Below are 22,254 nucleotides of genomic sequence, written 5' to 3' on the forward strand. Positions count from 1 at the left end.
TTGTCTGATGAATTTTGCATCTTGTAATTGTGATTTTTCCATGCAAGGAAGTCCAGATTTTAGAGGAATAAGAGCGTATATTTATAAAGAGGTAAAGATGAACTATTGGATTAACTGTAGCAAAGGTGCTATGCCAGACCAGATTTCTCACTGCTTGTAACTTGGGTTTTGAGTAGTTACTATATAGTAAGTACAGCTGGTGTTGGTGCTTAATGTACTGAATGATTTGATGTGGGCTTTTCTGCAAATCTCTGTCTTAATTCTAAAATAATTTGGAGGGGAGGAAGGCAGCTGGACTATTTTCCGAGGCATCCTTGGTACCTGACTTGCACTGAAAGATGAAGGATGTGCAATGCTGTCACTTGTTCCAGGCCCACAGTGGGGGATGACCACAGGACTGCACCAGCCCTGGGCCAGGCTCCTCCGCCTCCGGCCCAGCCTGGCAGACCCAGACTAGCCCCAAGACAAGCCACGTTGCTTTAGTTGCTGTATTGACACACTCTGAATTCTGCAGAAGCTACCCTGTAAACCAGAATCCTTCTCAGTGCTGAAAACAATTTTTTTTTCTTTCTAATTCCGTGGGAACTGTAATTTTATTTTGTAACTTATTTCCCTCTTTTTTCCTTTTAAGATGGTTCCCAAACATTTATTGTGGGATTTTTCATTTAAAATAGTTTTCTAGGGAAATTACTGTGACAGTGATTTAATTGTTTAATTAAAATCTGACATTGATGACAACATAAATACAATAGGCATGAGGTGATATAGGCATTAAACAAGTGCAATTGTGGAATACATCCATAGAGCACTCTGAGCACACAGAACAACTCACAAAGAAATGATGTTCAATATTTATCAGGTTAGTGAGCCCTAATTAAATGCCAAGACTTTTTTCTTCGTTTCTCTAAAAAAGCAAAGAAACATATAGATGTATTCCAAGTGTTTATTTCCATCACAAACACATCTACTCATCTTGTGTTAAGGCCTGCAAAAAAAAAAAAAGCAAATTCATATTAAAAATCTGCTGGTTGACTTAAGGGGTATTTACTCAGCCTGTCTACAGCACCCTAGCCAGAGCTCTGGAGAGGGCTGGAATAGCCCGCTCGTGGCCCACCGCTCCCAGGGGCTACCGTCAGTCCAGTGATTACAAAAGGGATGGACAGATTTCTTTTAATAATCGGGTAAAAAAACAGGCATATATTGAAGACAAAAGAAGAGAACAAACGTTCCTCTTAATATTGCCCCCCCCCACAGCCCAAAGCTCTCCCAAACCCTACGGAATGTATTTCTTCTAGAGAAATCCACGCGCCCCCCTCCAGCACACCCGCACATCTCTCCGCAGTAAAGGCGGCAGCCCCCTGCCCGTTAACCACCACGTACGTGCCTCCAGAAGAAATCCACGGTATCTGGCCAGAATTGCTCAGCGGTGCGTCTCTGCAGCCCGCTCTCTCTAAGCCCTGCTGCATTTGTGCATCCCAACAATGCACGCGCTGCTCTTGGAATAGCCCTTGCCATGCCTCTCGCTGGGCGTCCGTAAGCGGTATCAGATCGCTCCTGCAGCTCAGCCCTTTGCAGTCAGTCGCTGCGGATCGCCTGCCCTTTCCCCCCTTGCCAAACCCCTCAATAAATGCATCTGCTCCAGCCTAATTCACGTCAGCCTTCCCCCTTCTTGCGTGCAACTTCATGCAAACAAACTTTCGACGTGAAAAGCCAGCTTACCTGGACAATGCTTCGAGTGTAAAGTAATAAAAACTGATAAAGCCAGACATCCCAACTCCAGCACGGGGATTTGATTGCAAATTTCCATTGCAAAGGAGTAGAGGGAACTGGAAATCTGACAAATGCCTTCAAATTGACCTGTGTTTTCACAATGCACGCTGTGTTTAAAATGAATGGCAGACTTTATCATTTGGAGCTCCTTCAAGGACTCTGGCCTTCTACGCTTTGTTCTAATTCTTCAGACATATTTCCAAGAAGCACAAGGCTACGTAAGTGGATGATATTATGGAGATTTTTTTTCTAAGCGGGATTCCCCCCCCCAATAATTTTTAAAGCATGAATTTAAAAAGATACCCTGGAACGTTTTTCTTACTGTGCCCATACATTAGCCCCTCTTCCAGCTCAGAGCCTCAGCCCGGTTCCCCCCAGCCCCAGGCGGAGCGAGGCAGCGTGCAGCCAGCCCGGGGCCCGAGCAGTGCCCCGTGCTTGTGGCTCCCTAAAAATCCACCGTAGCCAACTGCTTCCACCGCAGCCCTGTGCAAACCTGGCCCGCTCCTGCCTCAGGACAGAGCTGCTCGGCAGCCAAGGCGGGTTTCCCCGGGAGGACTTGGGGTCTTTGCAGAGCCCAGGGACCCGAAGCCGCGTTCCCCTATTCCATGTCAAAGATAACAGCCATCTCTTCTGAAAGTTACATCCAGAAAGCCATACGCATTGCCTCAGAAAAACACTTTGCTTCAAAGTTGTCCCTCTTAATCTGTATACATTTTTACAAATAATAACTTTCCTTTAAAGCGCCGGTACTAGTTCCATCTGTTCAAAATAACATATAAATGAAACGATACGATTCTATGTGCAAATATAGCAGATATGCTGCGAGACAAAAAAAATAGGGTTAACCTAATAATTCAACTGCATCTTTAACAAGTTTCCTATGGGAAAAATCAGTCTTATTTTCCCTGCAGATCTGATACTGAGAGCTTCTTTCTACTAAGCACATTAAAAGCTATTTGAACCAAAAATCCTGTCTGTGCCTGTGCAGAGATACATATATAGAAAGGAGAGGCATCAGTCATACTACAGATGAGGCTGTATCAAGATTTCTAATTAAAGCAAGGGTAGTCCCTCCTTGTATTTTAGCAACTGGATTGTCTTTTTGCCTAGAACAAAGAAATCCTAAGGGAAGTAAATTTTCTAGACGAGAAACGCTTGCACGGATGTGTTTGTTGCACCTAATGATTGCTGTACAAATTATTCCTTAATTCCTTAGATTGGTATTTGCCCAGTGGTTTATCTGGCCGGTCCTGCAGCCATCGCTCGTTCGCTCCCTCCTTTGCCCCCGCACGCACCTCACTGCCTCCTTCTGCACCCTGGTAGATCGGGGGCTCTTCCCCGGGCCGAGGGACAGACCCCACCACCGCCCGTCCCGGCACGGAGGGAGGTGTCCCCGGCGGTGACCCCGCTCGGGCTGGAGCGGCTCCCGGAGGGTGCGGGGCCGCTCCCCGCTTAACCCCTCCGCTCCCGGCCGCGGTCCCGGCGCCCCTGACCCCCGCTGCCCCCCTCCCCCTCGGGGCACCCGGCATCACCCGGGAGCACGAAGGGACAAGGCGGCAGGAGCAGCGAGAGGCTGTCGCGGAGGGCACGGCGCAGCGCGGCCGGGGGAGCAGCAGAGCTGCCGGGAAGGGGCATGTTTGGTTTGTGTTAACTCCCCAGACAGATGCACTTCGGCATGTTTGCGGTTATGGGATCCATATGTTGTCATGGGAAAGGAGAGGACAGCAGCCCAGGGCTAGAATCGCCATGCAGACGCACAGAAAGCGTACGTGGCTACCAGCCTGCGCTCGCCCCCGTCCCTGCGAAGGTGCCTGGCTCTGGAGTGGCGACAGAGTTACTAGCTTGGCTTGTCACCTTCCCCACGGTCACTTGTTCTTTGCTCTGCAAAAGCGTGCACAGGCAGCACCCCTTCTCAGACCGGTCCAGCCTCCGCTGAAAATACGCCCTTCTAAGTTACACCAAGTACTGAAAGACAAGGGTTACTTTATTCTCACCTCAACTTCATCATCAAAACACATTTGGTTCGTATTCAGCAAGAACAAGTCACAAATTACATGCACCTCCACAGACAGTGCACCAAGCAACCCTGAAAAATCCTGCTTGCCCCAGGGCTTGTTGGTTTGGGGTTTGTTGCTTGGTTGGGGTTTTTTTTTCTTTTAGAGGTTGGGGTTGGTTTTGTCAGGTTTTGGGGTTTGTATATTTTTTTTTTTTTGAAAGGCAAGTAATGTTAACAATTATTCTTCCATAAAGGCAAACATATTCTGAGCAGGGACTGACAAATTTTTAAGGGCAGCTTTTAAAGGCAAACTGGTAACATACTGGAGCCTTATCCATTTAACAGACCGTAAGAACTCATACACAGCATGCGCATCGTAACGGTACACATCAGGGCTGCATTTATAATATTCAAATAACTATGGCACATATTAAACCTCAATTCTTAAAACATGGGAATATCTTCCAAACGCAAGCCGCTTCCAGTAACGTATCAACTAGTACAGCCCTTCTTCACATTTCTAATAATCTGTCCTTTTCTTTCATCTCCCCCATCCCACTACAGGGACTTGTCAAAATTCCATATGACTACCCCCGCGTTAAGAAATATGGCAAGCTTGATACATTTCATTAAAAATACTTACTAACAAACATGCAGTTTATTACCTTTCAGTATAAAATACATCTACATTAAGGTTCTCCCAAATGGAAAAACTGACCGCAACAGAATTCCTTGTTCAATGCTACGGAACAAACCGGGAAGTTAATTATTTTGGTTACTATTAAAAATAAAAAATATTAAAAAAAAAAAAGAAAGAAAAAAAAAAGAGAAACTTGAAAAGCTTCTTTAGCCTTTCAACAGAGATTATTTAATTCAGCTGCATTTTTGCCAGTAATAAAATAGTCTCTTATAGAATGATGAAGAAAACATATTCCTGAAGCCTGCACAGAGGCTCTTTACTGGTTCATCTCCTCCTAAAATTCAAATCCCATGTTCCCAGCGATCATCTACGTTTTTTGCCAGGGCTGGAATGGGGAGGGAAAAGCTGCTGGAAATAAAAATTTTAAATAATAATCGCAGATGGACATGAAGAGAAAGTGAAAAATGTTACCGTAAGGCCAGAGCAATATTTATTTAATCAAACCAGAGGTTCTGTTGGGACTGGAGGAATGTTGCATCCTTTCCTAAAAAAGAAAAAAAAGAAGGGGGGGGAAAAAAGAGGAGGGGGTGGGGGGAGAAAAGAGAAAGCAAGAAAGAAAAAAGGCAGAGGCACAGCCGCCTCCTGGAGTTCCCCATTGTCCGGGGCTATAGAGAGCCCCGGAATGGCATTAAATTCACAAAAGGCATATTGTGCAGGGGACAAAAAAAGCCCCTTCTTCTACAATAACTTTTAGCTTCTTATTTTTAGAAAATGACAAAGCTGTTGCCAGCGATGGCTGGTGAAACCTGTAGCCCGGCTCCCAGCGAGGCTGGACGCGGCCGTATTGATCCGCTGTCCCGCTCGGAAAGGCGGCCGCAAAGTTTGAACGGGAGCGCGGGCCGGGCCGCGCCGCTCCGCGGGGATGCGGCCGGGATGCTGCGGGGATGCCGCGGGGCCGCTCAGCGCCGGGGCCGGGGCGGCACAAAGTTGCGCTCGCTGCCGCCCGCAACTTTGCCGGCTCCTCCCGGGGAAGCTTCGGCGGCGGCGGGGGTCGTCCTGGCCCGGCCCTGCCCTGCGCGGGGCGGCGCGGCCCCGCCCGGGGCGCGGGGGCAGGTGGCCCCGCGGAGCGCCCCGCCGCCGCGGAGCGGTGCGGAGCGGAGCGGAGCCACCCGCCGGCCCGCGGCCCCCTCCCCGGCGCGGCGCTGCGCGGCAGGGCGCGGAGCAGCGCGGAGCGGCGCCCCCCCCGCCGCGGGCTGGGGGCCGGCCGCTTGCCCCAAGTTTCGGTGCGGCGCCGCCGCCGCGCTCCCCCCGCCCGCTCCTGCTCGCTCGCTCCCTCCCCCGCCGCCTGGGCTGAATCTTATTGATCCAGAAGGTGGCTAATTAGCCCTTCCCGTCGTGCCTGGGTAATGAGGCACATGCGCACTGCACTAATCAGCCATTTTTTGCAGGAAACTAATTAGCAGAATAAAGATCCAAAGAGTTTTTTTTCTTCCCAATCATCAGATCTGAGTCCGGGCGCTTCCTGCTCCGGCGACCGCCAGCCCCGCCGCCCGCTCCGCGCCGCGCCGCTCCGCCCCGACCCGACCGCCGCCGCCGCCGCTGCTGCTGCTGCCGCCGCCCGCGGCCCCCTCTCTCCGGGGGGCTGCAAACTCCCCGACAACGATGCTGCTGCTGGGCAGCGGCGGCGGCGGCGGCGGCTCCCGCTCGGCTCCGGCTGCTGCCCCCGGCTCCCGCTGCTGCTGCTGCCCCGGGCCCCTCCGCGGAGCGCGCTCCTGCCGCCGCAGCCGCCGCAGCCTGCATGGGATCTGTAGCCCCCGCGCCGCCGCCCGGGATTAAAAGCGCCGCCGCCGCCGCCGGAGCAGCGACCGCGTAAGTGGCAACTTTTCTGCCCTGTCCCCCGCTCGGGCTCCTCCTGCTCGGGGCGCCCGGGCTGCTTTGCATGGGGCTGGTCCGGCCCCCCCTCCCGCCCGCTCCCACCCACCGCCCCGGATCCCCCAGCAAACTTTGTGCCGCTCGCCGTCCCGGAGCCCCGCCGCCGCCGCCGCCGCCGCCGCCGGGGACGCGCAGGTGCCGGCGCCGCGGGGGCCGCTGCGCGCCCGCGGAGCCCCCGCCCCGCCCGCCGGCCATGGCCGCGGGGCGCGGAGCGGCGGCGGCGCTGCCCGGCTTTGTGCGCGGCGGGGCGCGGGCATCGATCGGCGGGGGCCCGGCCCCGCGGGGGACGCCCCGCTCCGCGCCGATCGCGCGTGGGCTCGGCGGGGCCGGCGCCTCCCGGGACCCCGCGCGGCTCGGGCGGGCCCCGCGGGGGCCCCGCGGGCGCTGCGCGCCGGGGACGCGCCGCAAAACAAAGGGGCGAAGAAGTGCCTGCAAGTGCCCCGGCCGCGGCGGCCCGGCCCGCCGCCCCCCGCCCGCCGGGCCCGGCCGGGGGGTGCCCGGCGCGGCCTGCCGAGCCCCGGCGATCGCGATTTTTGTTTTCCGCGGGCAGGCTCGGCCCCGGGAAGAATGCGGCCGGGGGATGGGAGAGGTGAGGGCAGCGAACGGCGCTGTAGGCCGATCCCCCTGCTCAGTTTCAGTTTTTAATTACTTAATGCCGAATCGCACGGCGCTTATCTAAATATTTGCAAACGCTCTTTCGTATTGATTCCCCTGAATAAACTGTGCTCCTCGCCCGCGGAGGGACGGCGGTTCGTGCTCTCCGAAACTCACCCCGCGGAGGAGAGCGTGTGTTTGCGTGGGGGACACATACGTCCGTGTGTCGGCGCATACACGCGTATGTGGCACGCACACGCGGGGTTCTTAGCGTGAATTATTTATAATTTGGGTTGCGGGTTGTTTTTTTTTTTAATTGTTAAACTCCCTCCCACCACTCTTTTTGAAAAAAAAATTTTTTTTTTGGATTCCAAGAAAGGTCTGTTTCTCTTTCAAGCTGTGCTCGAAGCTGCTCTCGGGTATGTCCTGTACTTTGTGCGGATATGTAATTTATACGCGGCCCTTCCTCGGCCCTCTGCCTGTCTTTCTCCTCTTCTAGCTCCTGTTTAATATGGAGCAATTTTCTGGAGGCTCGGTGACTCCCTCCTTAGGGTCACATTGAGTTCGAATCCGACTGAAGGTGCAGGAATCCTGCAACGGGGGAAATAAGAGAATAGAGAGAATGGGGTCAAGTTGGCTGCTTAGAGGCCAAAACTCCCACAGCTGCCTTTAAAAATACATATATAATATTTGGCTTTCCTCGCTGTATTACAAATTCCAGCCTCCCCTTTCAGGTATTTTCTTTACAGCTCAAAGCCCTCTCTTCCCTTTGCCCCCCCCACCCCCCCTCACCCCCCTCCCCCGGTTAGGGGAGAAGGCGGGGGGGGGAAATAAAGGGAAAAGAAATGGGAAGCGGGGGGGGGAAGAGGGGAAAAAATAAAACCCATTGAGTTTAGGCAAATAAGGTTTGGTCTCCGTATCCTATTACAAAGCACTTTGAATATGCAAGACATCACACAAGACCAGTTATTCCAGTTACGACAAACTTAAAAAGAGAAAAAAAGAGAGGCATGTTTAGATTGTAATTTGTTAGAGCAAGAATCGTATTTAAAACTGTCTTTTAAATTTTTTTTTCCAGCCTTGCATTGTATCCAGCCTTTTTCTGATGTCTCGGGTTTTTTTTTCATTATTATTATTATTATTAAAATCTTTCCGTTGAGTTTAGGAAGACTGCTGCGAGCAACACATTTTCTGTATTTTTGTTCCTGTATCTTGGAGGAGAGTTGGCAGGGATTCTGTGGTTTGCAGTTACACAATATGTTATCATGTTTTTAATCACTAAATCATTGCAGTGGTTATAGATTTACAGTCTTAGGGTATTACTGAGAGGAGCAGCGCAGACTGTATGTGCGGGAACACGGGAGAGCATGCAGTTAACATGCTCGTGAACTTTGCTTTTCAATCCCTTCCCGGCCGAGCTCTGGCGCAGAGGAGAGCGAGCGTTTTGGCATCACCCCTCCACGCACTTGAGGAAAGTTTGTGCAACCCTCGCGGCAGGGCAGGAGCTCCGATGGGTGCCGGGCGCGCCCCGTCCCGCGGGGCTGGCGGTAAGCGGCGGGTCGGGGGGCGCGAGGGGCGGCGGGCCGGGGCCGCCACCTGCCCGGGCCGGGGGGAGCGGGCCGCCCCGACGGCCCCGCTCTGCTCCCGTCCCCCCTTCATTATGTAACAGAGCTCTTGGCAGCATTAAAAATTCAGCATTACAAGCTGATTGTAATGCTCCCTCATTAGGGAGCACTGTCTGGTCCGGCACCGAGCACAAGACGGAGCGGGGCTTCTCGGCTGCAGCCCCGGCAGAGGCTGGGGGGGGCGGTGGGAGGGGGCGTCCCGGGCCCCCGGCCCCTGCAGCCCCCGCCGGCGGCAGCGGGCCACGCTGGGCTCCCCACCGCCGAGCAGCGCTGGCCCCGCGGCCAGGCCCGGGGCTCGCCGGGGCTCCCGCTCTGCCGCCGGGGCCGAGGGCTTTCCTCCTGCGCCGGGCTCCGTGCGGGGACCCGGCTCCCCGAGCCGCCCTCCCGCCGGGGTCCTGCTCCGCAGGCCGCCTTCGCCCAGGAACAAAAGCAAACAAAAGGCATATTAGAGGGGCGAGAAATCCCGCGTCTGGACACAGAGGTTGCTTTGCTGTATTTGTACTTCCCCCCTCCTTTTCTTTCTAAACGCGGTCATTTTGGAAGCAGTGGGCAGCAGGAGGCTGGCCGCAGCCCCTCTCCCGCGCGGCAGTGCTGCGGCTCGCAGCGGCGCTGGCCCTCGGCCACGGGAGCCCCGTGCCCTCCCGCCCTGCCTCTGCCTTTTGTTCCCGCAGGACCCGGGCAAGGTGCCGCTCGGGCGGGCGGAGGCGGCGCGGGCGGCCCCCCAGGCCTGGCACCTTCGCCTGGCCTTGTCGTGGCTGCTGTCAAACCAGGGCCCGGCGGCGGCCGCCGCTTTGACAAAGGCAGAGGCGCGTGTCCCTCTTTCATCTCTCTGCTTTGACCCCCGCCCTGGTCCCCGTCGGTGTCGTGCCGGAGGCCGGGAGCAGCGCGGAGGAGCAGATTTGCTTTGGGCCTGGCCAGCAGTTGCACAGCTTCAGCGGGGATCGCTAAATCCCAAACTGACGGACATATGGCTGGCTGCGTTAGCCTCCCCGTTAACACTTCCTTCCGCTTTCCAAAATAATAATAGTAGTAATAAAAAAAAAGGTCGTGTGGAGAAGCTGAAGAACGACTAGCGGGCTTTTACGTTAACTTTATTCACTGCGTGCTGCTGGGGCTCGGCTCCCTCGCGTGAGCGTTTCCCCCGCCGGTGTCGGACACGCTCATCTGCGGTGGGAGAGTTTTCAGCAACCATCTTCTCGTAGGCGCCGGCGGTGCGTGCCGGCCCTGCCGCGGTGCCGGAGCTGGAGGTGTGTTTGCGCTGGAGGGATCGGTGTGGTTCAGGGGGGACGGGCTGGGAAGCGTGTCACGGCTCCCCGCTTCCCTCGCCGGAGCGCGGCCGAGGTTCGGCCTTTGTGTGGCTGCGGGGGCCGTGTGCCAGCGGGCGCAGCCGGAGGTGGGCCATGGGCAGAGCTGGGTCCTGCCTGCTCCCCCCAGCCCAGCCACGTGCGGGACCCCCGCGCTGCATGTAGGGCTGTGCCCCTCCTGCGCTCTCTTGCGACCAACTGACCGCGGGGGCTTCAGCCTGGTGGAGGCCCCCGGGCCGGAGCGGGGTGCCCGTGGGGGCCGCCCCCACTGCGCTGCTGCTTTCCTCATGGTGAGGTGTCCTCCGGGAGCCCCTGGGGAGGCTGGCCCCGCGGTCCCTGGGAGCGGCAAGGGGGGACCAGAGAGAGGAACTCCCCAGTGGGGAGCAGGGCTGCCCTTCCCTCCCTCCCACCCTTCCTCGCCAGCCGAAATTCGGGCCGGGCGTCCAGCGCGTGGCGGCGACGGGGCTGTCGAGGGCTGTCGTGGCAGGAGAGTGGGAATCAAAACATCTGTGCGCAGGCCTGGGCGCCGCAGCCTCTAATGGTTTTGACGGAGCTGCTGTGGTCTGTTGTCTGGAAAATCTGCATTCTGCGCCGTGCCCGAGGGGGGCCGCGGCACCGCAGACCGTGGCGGTACCTAAATATAACCGCCTCGCGCCGTGGGGTGAGGTGAGGGCAGGAGGGAGCAGGGCCGCCCGGCCCGCCTCCTGCTTTGTCTCTGATCTCCAGTTCATGCATTTTTGTTTGCTCCCGAGGTTGGGTTTGTGTGTAGGCAGGGATTGGAGAAACAGATAAATTCCAGCTATTTTTTTTTTTTTTTATTAAAAAAAAAAAGAAAACCACAGGGTGGATGAGTCGGGCTTCCCTTGCTGCTGGCAGCCGGCGAGGCGGCGGTGCTTGCCGCTGGGTCGGGGATCCCACCGGACTGGGAAGCCCCGGCGTGCTGCTGCCCCGCAGCCGCCGGCGTGGGAGTGGGCTGCGCCAGCCTGCTCGTGTCCGTGTTTTTCCTTCCTCTTAGATGCCGCGGGTCTCGCTGCGGCCCTGCTGCGGACAGACGCGTCCATCTGTCGGTGCGGGAGGTGGGTGTTCATCTCCGCAGCAACGCTGGCCGGAGAGCGGGGGTATTCTGGCCAGGTGTGCGCCGCGTGTGTTTCCAGAGGCGGACTGTAAATACAGCTTAAAGTTCGTTCCCATCTGAAATTATTTTTCAGTTGGGGGTGTCGGGAAGGCAGACCCGCGCTGGCGGCCGTGCAGGCTGCAGCTGACGGGTGGCTCCTGGCGCGTCCCGGAGCTGCCACCGAGGGCCTGGGGTCCCGGCAGCGAGGTGGAGGGACGGTCTGGGTGCTGAGGAGCCCTGCCGCTGGCAGGCTGCAGCCACCCCACTCTGCCCTTGGGTTTGCTGCTGCGAGAAGGACACTTAGCTGTTGACTGTAATTTCATTATGACACAAGTGCCAAACATGCCTCTTGCTAATACAAGGTGAAGCAGAGCAGCAATATTTTTATTTTTTTTCCCCAGAAAACAAACATTTCCCAGTGTTTTGAATCGCGTGATGCACGTTGCTGGGGAGCAGGAGGATGCTGGCCCTGTGGCACCTGGGCTTTCGGGTCTTAAATCTGGTGAGGGCTGAGCCGTGCGGGTTCCTTTGCTCGGTGGTGATGCCGGAGCAGATGATGTGCGCGGCAGTTCTGGTAAAAGGTTTTCTCCTGTCTTCCCCCTGCCTCGGTATCTGGGCAAGTGAAGCCTGCAGGGCCTGTGACACATTAGCTCTCAGTAAGTGTTTATTTTGATGGCCCGAGCGGGTCCCTCCTGGGGAGGGTGGGAGCAGACATGCTCTAGGAGCTGCTCCCGACCCCTCGGGCCCCTGTCAGCGAAGCACCCCACATCCCGCCTCGCGTTTGCCTCGGACTCGCAGCTGCGCTTCCCTGGCTGGTGGTAGCCCAGCTCCAAAATGGCTGGTTGGCTTGGTTCAGTAGCAGGAGTTTTAACCCTCCTTTCGCCACGCTGCCACCGACTGTCTTGTGCAAACAGACTGATGCTCGCCGCAGAATTCAGAGCACGTACTGCAATGTTGATAGTAACATCGCCATGATGTGCTTGATCCTGCTAGGTTGGAGTGCCGGGTTTCCTGAACGTCTGTGACGTCTGGTGACGGGGCTTGGGGGTTTTTGGTCTTTCATTCTTGTTGTAACAGAGTTGAGCGAAGAAGGGGGAGGCAGGGAGGGTGCAGAGGCACAGCCAGCTGAGTTGCGGTCAGGTGCACGTTGTTTGGGCTGAGAGTTGCAGTCAGGTGCACGTTGTTTGGGCTGAGAGTTGCAGTCAGGTGCACGTTGTTTGGGCTGAGAGTTGCAGTCAGGTGCACGTTGTTTGGGCTGAGAGTTGCAGTCAGGTGCACGTTGTTGGGGCTGAGAGTTGCAGTCAGGTGCACGTTGTTGGGGCTGAGAGTTGCAGTCAGGTGCACGTTGTTTGGGCTGATGCAGAATCTGGGGATTGGTCAGCAAGGTATTTTTGGTGAGATACCAGGTGATGGGAAGACGTGCTAGCAGGCCTGGAGGTTAGTTCAGAAGACTGAGCAGGGGGAGTGCACGAAGCACAGAGCTGCTCGGTGTCTAGGCACAGTTTGTGAGTTGCAGATCTGCTACCAGAGCTGCTCCTGCGGAGTGAAGATGTTCTGGGTTCAGGCTGTGAACGGGAGCTCGTGCCCTTCACCTCCACCTCTCGTGCTGCAGCAGCTGGGGCGCAGACCCTCGGACACCTCCGGAGGCAGAGCAGAAGGGCAGCCCCTGCAGCGCCGGGGCGCAGCGAGTCCCTGCAGCGCGGCTGCGGAGGCGATGCCAGGAGGCCACAGCTCCTCAGGTTTGCTCTGTCGCAGCGTTAGTCGGTGCGCAGCGGCGGGAGCTGGGCCCGAGCGGTGCCGCGGGCAGCGTTGCCGGGGGGTCTTTGCTCCCGGTGTGTGCCCGGGCCGGGCTGAGGCCGCCTTGTGCCGGCCGGCGTGTGAGCAGCGGAGCCTGCCGAGGGGCCGGAGGAGCGGAGCGGGGCCGGCCGCCGCGTCCCCGCTGTTCCCGCGCGGCGCCCGCGGCAGCCCGGCCTGTGCCAGACCGACTGTAGATGTCAGGCTTCGCTCGGGGAGCGGCGCGGGGCCGGCCGCGGAGAGGCGGGTGTGCAGCGGGCCCGAGCTCCGCGTTAGCCTCCTGCCGCGCCGGTGCCGAACGCGAGGCGCCCCGTGCTGCCCCCGCGGCCCGGGCCGGCCTGCTCTCACCCGCGGCGGCCGCCGGGGCTGGGCCGGAGCGGGGCCTCCCTGCGCGGCGGCGCGGGGGCCGGGGCCCGGCGGGTGCCCCGGGCCGCGCTGGGCCCGGCCGCTGGAGGCGAAGGCACCGGGGGTCCCAGCGGGGCTCGCCGCGTCCCCCGGGTGCTGCAGCGGCACTTTCACCTTTGGCTTTGGGGAACGGGAGCTCCGGCCTTTCCCTGAGCCACGGCTGTGCAGCACCCAGGGCTTCGTTCCCCGAGTGCTCCTTTAGATGTCGGAGCCTAAACTTCTCTTTAATTTTCTCCTGTTAATTTAGTCCCTTTTTGTCTTACATACTTCCTTCCCCAGTTCCTTTCTTCTTGCTGTTTTTCATCTTCCACAGAGACAGTTAAAAGCAGCTTAACACTGTGAGCTTGTTTGGAAGTCAGAAGATCCGTTTCAGCTCTGACGCTGACTTTGGGCAAGCCACCAAATGTTTGCCTCAGCTGGAGTATGAAATGGGATAATATGTAGTTCACATGCAGAGACTGTAAGTGGAGGTTAATTATGAAAAATCGTAACATGTCTTAAATTCCCAGAGCATTGTTACATCCTTAAATGTTGTTCTTTGTTACTTTCTCTGTTTTTACCCCCCGCCGCCCCCCTTCCAGATAACTCACAAGCTCTTACACTTTGTTCCCACTGCTGTCTGGTACATAAATACCTTCCCACCCAGGGCTGCGGTGCTCTAGCCATGATTCACTGGAGTCCTTAGAGCAGGGTGTCCTCTCCTCCTCTGTCCACATCCTAGCTGAAGTAATTCATGCTGTAGGCCTTGCTTGTTTTCCCAATGCTTGGCACGGGCCGGGGGTTTTGTTCTGGCACCTTGGAGAGGAGGGAGGCAGCTGGGGTAATACGTTTGTAGTAACGTGGCAGGTCTGAGCCCCACCGGGCCGCGGCCGGTGGCCAAGCAGTGTGTGGTACCCGTGCGTCACGTGAGCGGTGGCGCAGCAGGGTCTGGTCCCCTGCCTCCTCGCTGCAGTCCCCGCTCACCTGGGTCGCAGGCCTTGTCCTGCAGGATTGCCGCAGGTGCCCAGCGTGCTGCTTCAGGTGACCTTCGTTAGGGTGGGCGAGGAGGGGAGGGAGGAACCTCCTTGTCTGTGCCAGGTTTTTCACTGGGGTAATGCGTGTGATGAGTGCCAGCCCTGCTGGGGGATGGGGATGGGGGTCCCTGCCACGTGAGTGAGCTGGGTCACCCGGGGAGCGGGGCCTCATACTGGGGCAGAGAGATCACCTGGAGCAGCCTGGCACCTCCCGGCAGAGGGTTGTACTGGAGACCTGTGCTCTGGGACTGGAGAAATGGGGCTGGTTGATCTTTGTTTTGTAACATCTTTTCATCCTTCCTGGTTTTGCTGCGTTCTGGAGCACAGAGCACTGCCGTGGAGGAGGCCTGGTTGTGTTGGCCAGGGCTTGTAGTCTGAGAGTCCAAGTCTGCGCAGAACCACGTGTGAAGGTGTAGGCAGGTGTATGTCTTGAACTCCATCCTCTTCCTCAGGATGAGCTCCTGTAGGCATCATGTTGGTTCTGCGGCGCAGCCAGAGGGAGAGGCGGCATGGATGAGCGGGCCAGCAGTTGGGTTTCATTATTGGCCAAAGAGTAGGGATGGTGGAAGAGAAGTGTGCGCTGCCTTGTGATGGGCTGGTGCTGGAGGACCGGCAGGATGAGTTCTGTGGCCATACTGCATGGCTCACAGAGGGGAGGAGGTGGTGTGCCAGGCGTCGCGGCCAGCCTGTGCCCTTTGCTTGCCGCGCTGCTGTGCGTGGAGCAGGATGTGTGCTGCGTGCTGGCGCGGGGTGCCCGGCCCCTGGGAGGGCGGTCAACACCTCGTGCCCCTCTGCTGTTTTGGAAACCAGGTACTTGGCCAACAGCAGCATCTGTCTGAAGGAACTGCAGCAGATTTTTTCCTTGGTTGCCTTACTTTAAGCAGCCTCTCCACTGTTTCCCCTTTATTTTGAGCAGCGTGGAAGTCCTGCAGGTTTGCGTGAGATCCTGGAAACTCCCCAGGTGGTGGGTCCGGTGCCAGCGCAGCCCTGAGTGAAAAGCTCCCTTCATGGCGGGCTTGCAGCGGTTTCACCTGGAACTGCAGATGTTGGAGCAAGTGAGCCAAGCCCTGGAAGCGCCCGGGGGATTGCTCGGAGCTTGCTGTGGAGGGCTGAGCTCTGCGCTGCGCAGCGTGGGCTGGGGTCAGCCTAACAGCAGGGGCAGCACAACTGGCTTCTCTTCGCTTGAAGCCTCCCAGCTGTGCCCAGGGCTGTAGACCTGGTGACCAGAAGCCCCCCGCAAGGTCTTCCTGCTGTTGGCAACGCGATTGGAAGTGTCCAACCAACCCGTCCTCCATCGATGCTTCTCTGAGTAGCCTCGCTGTGTGTCTCTGCAGCCATAGGTACTCTTCGGAGTTGAGCTTTCCTTCCATTCAGCCCGAGTGGCCGCTGGGCTGTGGGACGTTGCTTCCTTCAGGCAGGAGCTGGATGCCAGGACTTTGTTTTTTTTTTCCTTCAGCCATCTTTTTCTCAGCCCCTTCTTGCTTCTGAGTGTGAAGCCCGTGAAATAGCAATGACTAGCAGGGTGCTTTTGATGAGATTTGGCAAGAAGCGCTGGCCATCCTCCGGAGAGGGGGGTTATGCAGTGTCCTGTCACTGGTCTTCAGCGCGATAGAACTGTCTGCTGAGCTCTGTCCTCCGTCGAAAGGCTGGGCCTCCTCTGGCGCGCCCAGGCAGGGGCAGCGCGGTGGCACGGGCTGCTGAATGGCTGAGGCCAAACGAGAAACACCCCCGTGGGTATGTGGGGTCTGGAGTCAGCCCTGTGACGACAGAAGGGGCGAGAGGAGGGTGCGAGTGGGGAAGGGGCAGCCTTCCTCCGGCTCCTGCTCCCCGGGGCACCCTCGGGGATGTGACGGGCACGGCGTGGGGATCCCAGGGCAGTTTTTAGCTGTAAAGATGCTGTTTGTAACTGCTTGTGGGGCTGCTCCTGCCTTCCTGGCAACTAGAAATAAAGGAGGACTGAGAGTCTTATGGTACAGATCGTTTACAAAAGAAGATAATGATAAAATGAGTCTTCTTTTGGTAGAAACAGCTACTTTGGATGCTGCAGCAGAAGGGATAGAGGATTTGGTCTGTAATGTTTTCATGGTGTGCTGAGTGTAAAAGGGTTTTTGTGTGGTGTGTTTTTTTTTTTATTTTATGGTTCCTTCTTCCTTGTATGAGCCTCTTGCACAGCAGAGGAAGAGAAACACTTTGCAAAAATAGAGCATGTGTTTTCCTAAAATGAGATTGCTGTGGCATGTTTAGGACTTGAAACTGTGTGACTTTGAAGTTGACTTCATTTCACGCTGCTGATATTCTTTTAACTGTCTTAAGTAAACAATGGAATTCAGCTCTGAGAAACGTCTTGTAAAAAGCTGTGCTTGGTTTCTAATTCTGCCTGTTTCAAACATTTTCATAACAAATACCCTCTGCTTACCAGCAACCCTTCCTACTTAGAAAAGTTTGTATTGATTTATTATTATTTTTTGTAAGGATTTACGTACACATTAGAATGCCCTCTGGACATTATTTTCAGTTCAAGAACGGTTTATTTTGGTTTGGCTTAAGTGAATTGGAAACAGTTACAAGCTGTACCAAAGCTAGTTGATTTCAAACCAAAACAAGAATGTCCACGAGCACGTTTACACCGTGGTGAGCGAATCGTACGGCACTCACACGCCATACAGCGAATTTTGGTTGTTTATTCACGTATACGGACTCTTGGCAAGTAAATCTGGGCGAGGGCTCGGCGCTGCGTGCGGGGCTGTGCAGGGGTAAGGGGGGTGTTGATACTGCTGCGAAGGGCAGCCTGGCCTTGGGTGCTTTTTGCTGGCACAGGGCTTCGGTGCGGTGGCATGGGGAAGTAGTTTAGGGAAGGGACCTGGGTTAGAAAAACTCTGCAACAGGAGGCGGGGGAAGCTTCCTTAAAATCTTCTGTTTGGTTGTTTTTTTGCCAGCTTCCCTTTAATTTGAAGTAATTGTGCGATACGGTGTGTTGCTGCCGAAGTTACTGTGCTGAAGGAGAGAGCGGGGAGCGCAGGGGCAGGAGCAAGTGCCCTTCCCAGAGGAGTGATGGCAGGAGCACTGAGTTAGGGCCCAACTGTGTGTGTGGTGCAGGGCTGCTCTAGAGGAAGGCACTGCTTTTCGTGATTTCTTTTTTAATCAGTATTTTCTCCTTTTGGGAGGACAGTATGGTTAAACGTAAAGCATCCCTGTGTTGCCTCCCAGGACTGGCTGTGCAGCAGCTCTGTCCTGCTCTGGAAGGAGGAGCTGGTCCCTGCAGTGCCCTGGGCTCCTTTGGGGTGTCCTTCTCCTTCCAGGAGCCGGTGCTTCTGCTTGGGCTGAAGGTGGGAGCTACCAAGCTCTGCCTCGTCCCCAGGCACTGCTGCGTGCTGCACCCGCAGGGCTCCAGCCTCTGCTGCAGGTTCTGTGCCCTGCTGAGCTCTGCCACCTCCCAGCCCTGCCGGGGCAGGCACAGGGAGCGACTGTTCAGCTGGGACTACTTCTGTTTGTATTTTCACCTGCTTAAAGAAACACATAAATAAATATCTTTGCTTCCCCCTGGCCCTCTGCAGGAGCACTGGCCAATGTTACTCTGAAGGAGATGCCTCCTGCGCTCTGGGAGGCTCATACACACCCTGGGTATCTCTGTCTCCTCTCCTGTCCTGCGTTCTTTGCAGTTCTAAAACAAATATTTGCTGCAGGTTTTAAAACTGATTTTGTTTTTATTTAAGTAATTGCTTAATAACATTTAGAAGCAGTCTCCTTCATGTCTCTGCTGACGTTGTGAAGGTCTGGGGTGCAGTGGGCGGTGACAGGGAGGGCTGCCTGAGCACGTGCAGCGTGCTCTGCCCTGACAGCAGGTTGTACCGGGTTGGATTTTGCTCCTGGATGTCAGCGGTGTTTGCACAGTGTTCCTGTTGTGTTTGTAAGCCAGGCGTGTTTAGGCTCCACGGCACGGTGTGTTCAGTGTGTGTGCCCGTGTCCGAGTGCCGGGGGTCTGTTCGAGGCCCTGCGTGCCCAGCCGCTGGCCCGCACGGCCCCGTGGCACACGGCTGGGCGAACGTGGCAGCGGAGGCGACACTTGGGGACCACAGCAACTGTGGGGTTTTTACAGCAGCCTGGTTACCTCCACGAGTTGCTGTAGTGACTGAGCCGCATCGGTACAGCCTTTAGCTCAGCCCCCATCGCCTCAGCCCTGTCCTCCAGCACCTGGGGACATCTTTGTACAGGTGCCCACTGCCCTGGCCATTAAAGAGCGATTCCTGTATAAAGCCACCAGATTCTGGTTGTTTCTACAGACTGATGGTTTCTTAGTGGTTTATTCTGTACAAAGTCATTAGTGAAGAAAAACTTCATACCCCAGAGTGAAAATGTGAGCTTAACAGCTGGCTTCCCAGTCAGGACAAATAAAAGCGATTACTCCTGCAAACACACTCTCGAGAGCTTGAACGAGAAGGGGGTGGTTTGTAAACCAGATGGTGCAGGACATGAGAATGGGAGTTGCTGTTAGAAGCTGTTGTGATTTCTTTGATATATCTGTTTTGAAACGTTGTGTTTAGGGGAAAAAATCTAATCTAGAATATTTCAACTTTGCTGCTCTTTCAGAACAGTTCAGGTATGCGTTATCTGTTTTGGTGGGGAGGCTCGTCCTTTCTGTCTTGCCTGATGGTTCAAACTTGGCTCCTGTTTAGATGTGTCACGCTGCGGCCTCTCCGAGAAGCCAGGCGTGCTCCCTGCCTGCAGATAAGGAGGTAATGTACTTCCAAACACAGGTTTGAAAGCGCCTGCCTGGCTGTAGTGTGAGGAATGTTTCCCATTTAGAGAGGAGCTTCGTGTGTCTCGTGGGGGGGGAGTGGTTGGTCCCAGGACAGACTGCAGAGTCAGGGCTGTGTCCGTTTGCTTTCTGCTCAGGCCCACAGTTTGTGCTCAGAGTTGTGCTGACGAGAAACTTGCGTTTAATAAAAGTCACCGTGGAAGAGTTCTTGGGATCTTGCCAGGGAGAGTTTCCTGTTTAAAATTAGAAAGTGGTTTTTTTTGTTTTTTTTTTTTTTAAAGCCTTGATATAAACTGGTAATTGCTGGAGTTTTCTTTTGAATCCTAACATGCCAGTTGGGGTGGGGGAAACAAGCAGAACCCCAAAACAGTAGAATTGCAGATTTTGGCTTTTTGTGAGGGAAAAATAGTAAATTTTGTGTAATATTGAGTCCTCTGTGGTAATAAGTGACTCGTTAGGCAAATGCAAAGAGTGCAAATGCAGAGAGATCCTGTTCTGTCGCGGTCCTTGCCACGCGTGCTGGGGAGGGTCGGAGCTGGTTGGGCTGAGCACACCTGTGGCCTCTGCTCATGCCAGAGAACATGCCAGAAATCTGGGCAGCGAGGAGGGAAGCTCAGATGAAATACAGTGTGATAAAGCAAACTGCTGTAGCTGTGGCTTGTGGAAGGGTGAGCTTGTCGAACTGTAGCCATAGCCCTGGATTTTGTTCTGTTCGGGTCATTTTTACCGTTGCTGGCTTTTGGGCATGTTCTTCTGGCGCATCAGGTGTGTGATGTGTTAGTTATGACACCTTCTGCACCCTCCCTCTGGGGAGAGCTGGAGGTGCAGGCTCCTACAGCTGCACGGTGTCTCGAGGAGTCAAACCTCTGCGTCTCCAGGCTCTCCTAAACACTCGCCTCTGCCACTTTGCGCTCCAGCAAACGGGGCTGCAGCGGTTGGGCCCAGCAGACGTGAGCCAGGAGCTTCCCCCGTGGCGTGTCTGCGGGTGGTGGGTGCCCGGGGACGTGCCGCAGCAGGAGGGGAGAGGTGAGGGGCACCGGACAGCTGCTGCAACCCCCGGGGCTCCGTGGGGCACCGGCACCCGCTCTGCCCCTGTCCTGGGCGAGGAGGAGCGGGGCTGCCGTGGCGGGAGTCACCGCTTGGGGTTTTCTCTTGCCAGCTCTTGAGTGGGACCGAAGGATTTATCCCATTCCTTTGTTTTATATGGAAAGAAACCTTATCCCTGGGGCTTCTGTTGCTGCTGGTAGTAGGAGTGTTTGCGGAGATAAGGCCCCGTTCCCCCGCCCTCCCCAGGAGCGGCTGGCAGCCTGCCGCTGCTCGGTGACCCACCGGGGCTGGATCTGGTGTGCTAGAGGGCCTGCCTTGGCCTGGCTTGTTGGTAATGATTTGTGGCTGCATTTATATGCAAATACTAACAACTTGCTGCTGAGTTAATTAGCATTTTTTTCTCTTCGCTTCCTGGAGCTTTAGCAAAAGGTCTTTACTCTCCCCATTTCGGTTGTCTGACCTGTCCCACACGCTCCCCCACGCCAGTGTCCCGCTGCCTGCGCCGAGGGTGATGCCGAGGTGCAGGAAGGACGGTCACCGGGCGCTCTGCGGGAGCAGCACGCCTGCAGCAGACGGGCTGAGCTCTGCTCCGGGTTTCCTTGGGGGAGTTCAGACCTGGTCGCGTGAACTGGCCGTAGACCGTCGCGAACCCCGGGAGAAAGCTACTCTGTGCCTTCAGGAGCTGGGCGAGGTGGTCGCTGTAGCTGGGTGCTTTGGGCGTCCGGGTGAGCGTTCTGCTCCCTGGTTCAGGTAGATGCTGCTTTGCGGAGGAGGAGGAGAAGCAAACCGACTTTTTATGTCCTGGAAATGCCGAGTGTTTGCTTTCTAATGGTGAGGTTGAGGGCATTAGATGCGATCAGATGAATGATTCTCACCAGATGAGAGGCTCCGAGGGCCTGTCTGGTGACCTGGACATGACAAGGATGGAGTGGGAATTGCTGGCCTTTGACATCAGCTGGGAGTTTGATTCTGCGTTTGCGGCGGGGAAGGCAGGCATTTCCTCTCCTCCTGGGAACGGCATCCTTGTGTCCTCAGTTGGGCTCGAGGATTTTGATCTTTCATTCCGTCTTATTTTGTGTGGTCCCTGCAGGTGTTTGCTTTTGCCAGAGCTGTGAGAATCGCGGGTTGGATGAGTTACTCGCCCTGCTTTGGGGAAGGGGCTGCGGCAGGAGACCCGGGCACCACCGGGCAGAGGCAGCTCCGGTGCCGTGGCAGTGCCAGGGCTGTGGTTCCCGGCCCGCGTTAGGAGCCTGGCAGTTCTGCGGGCATCTCGCACTGTCACCGCTCTGCACTCTTGTCCCACCCTTCCTCCTTTTTGCCCTCCTTGTCCCATGGCCTCGGGGGGTTCCACAATGATGATGTCCTTTAATCCAGGCTATAGACAGGTTTTCCCTTAAAAGTTCAGAGAGAGATCTCGTCCTTCTGAGCATCCATCACAAATGCTGAAGGTGCCTGTTCAGAGCTTACTGGTGCTCCCCGCTGCTCCTCCCCTGCCTTCCCAGGGCCTTCCCTTCTTTGATCTCTCCTTTCTGGTTGACTTGCTCGTGATTCAAGACTTCCTCAAAGTGTTGGTGTGGACACAGGCTCTGGCAGCCGATGGAAGCCGCACTGGGGGACACCAGTCAGCTTGCCTCGCGCAGGGGTCAGGGTTGCTCGTGGGGCTGTGGTGTGTGGGACCACGTCCTGGCCAGGGGCTCTGGGGACATGGGGGTTCGCCTGGAGAGGTGCACCAGCACCTCCAGAGCTCGGCTCAGAAGGGTGATGTTTTGGAGACAGAGTGAGGACAGAGGCTCCTGCGTCGGTAGCAGACGGGCTGAGCACTGTCAGCACTGGTTCCTACGTGGGGGGCTCTGGTCCGAGCAGCACTTGCACCTGGGTGGTGTGGATAATTGACTTGCCCAGCATCACCCCAGGGAGCGCAATTTAGATTCTGTCACTATAACCAGATTGCTCTTTTTTTTTTCCTTTCCAAAATACTTCCCTGTTGGAGGAAAGACCTAAATACCTGTTTACCTTAATGAGCAGCTGAACATCTCAGACCTCTCCCCAGAGGGGCAGGTAATGTGCTTCCCTGAGCAGCAGCTCTGAGCATCAGCAGTCTGGGGGATGGCGTCCTTATAGTGTTGGCTGGAAACGTTGAGTTCAGGCTCTGGGTTGCAGTGGTCTTGTTTAACTCGGCTGTGGGAGCCCCCTCAGATGGGGGGTTTCAGGCGGTTGCTGCTCCGTTCTGATGCTAAGGAGGAGGTGTGTAACCTGCTGGGAGC

At 56.1% G+C, this 22,254-nt stretch overlaps 1 protein-coding gene across 2 annotated transcripts in view; it reads left to right on the forward strand.

The window, feature by feature from the left end:
* The first annotated feature begins 5,986 nt into the window (after positions 1-5,986).
* ZFHX3 (zinc finger homeobox 3) overlaps positions 5,987-22,254 on the forward strand; it is a 147,116-nt gene continuing 130,848 nt past the window's right edge. Inside the window, exon 1 of one of the 2 annotated variants that reach the window (XM_068411653.1) lies at positions 5,987-6,275. The gene's annotated coding sequence lies outside the window, so the exon portion shown is untranslated. Of the gene's footprint in view, positions 6,276-8,423; positions 8,480-22,254 lie in introns of those variants that run through there. The other variant, XM_068411654.1, reaches the window with a different exon arrangement.

Source organism: Nyctibius grandis, chromosome 12, assembly GCF_013368605.1.
Source record: "Nyctibius grandis isolate bNycGra1 chromosome 12, bNycGra1.pri, whole genome shotgun sequence".
In the NCBI taxonomy this organism is placed as follows: domain Eukaryota; kingdom Metazoa; phylum Chordata; class Aves; order Nyctibiiformes; family Nyctibiidae; genus Nyctibius; species Nyctibius grandis.